This window comes from Penaeus monodon, chromosome 19 (assembly GCF_015228065.2).
Source record: "Penaeus monodon isolate SGIC_2016 chromosome 19, NSTDA_Pmon_1, whole genome shotgun sequence".
Classification (NCBI taxonomy): Eukaryota; Metazoa; Arthropoda; class Malacostraca; order Decapoda; family Penaeidae; genus Penaeus; species Penaeus monodon.
In genome coordinates, this window is record NC_051404.1 from 23,024,795 (window position 1) to 23,025,023 (window position 229).

The window sequence follows — 229 nt, forward strand, 5'->3', positions numbered from 1 at the left end:
TCTGTTCCCATTTGATATAAAGATAGTGAAGTTATGAATCTTTCAGTAAGGAAACAACGTCTAATGACATTTCCTCTAATTAGTAATTCCTTTTAATAAGCTTTTTTTTATAATAGATACCAGGTTACCTTTGTTATTTGCTTATTGCATACAAATTCCTGGCAGCTTTACTATTTTTCTTATGCAAGACTTGGTCAATCACAATTGCTAGATATATTATCCTCAATGT

At 29.7% G+C, this 229-nt stretch overlaps 1 protein-coding gene across 1 annotated transcript in view; it reads left to right on the forward strand.

The window, feature by feature from the left end:
• Positions 1–229, forward strand: part of LOC119585134 (synaptojanin-1-like) — a gene marked incomplete in the record, with an annotated part of 155,688 nt that overhangs the window by 132,881 nt on the left and 22,578 nt on the right.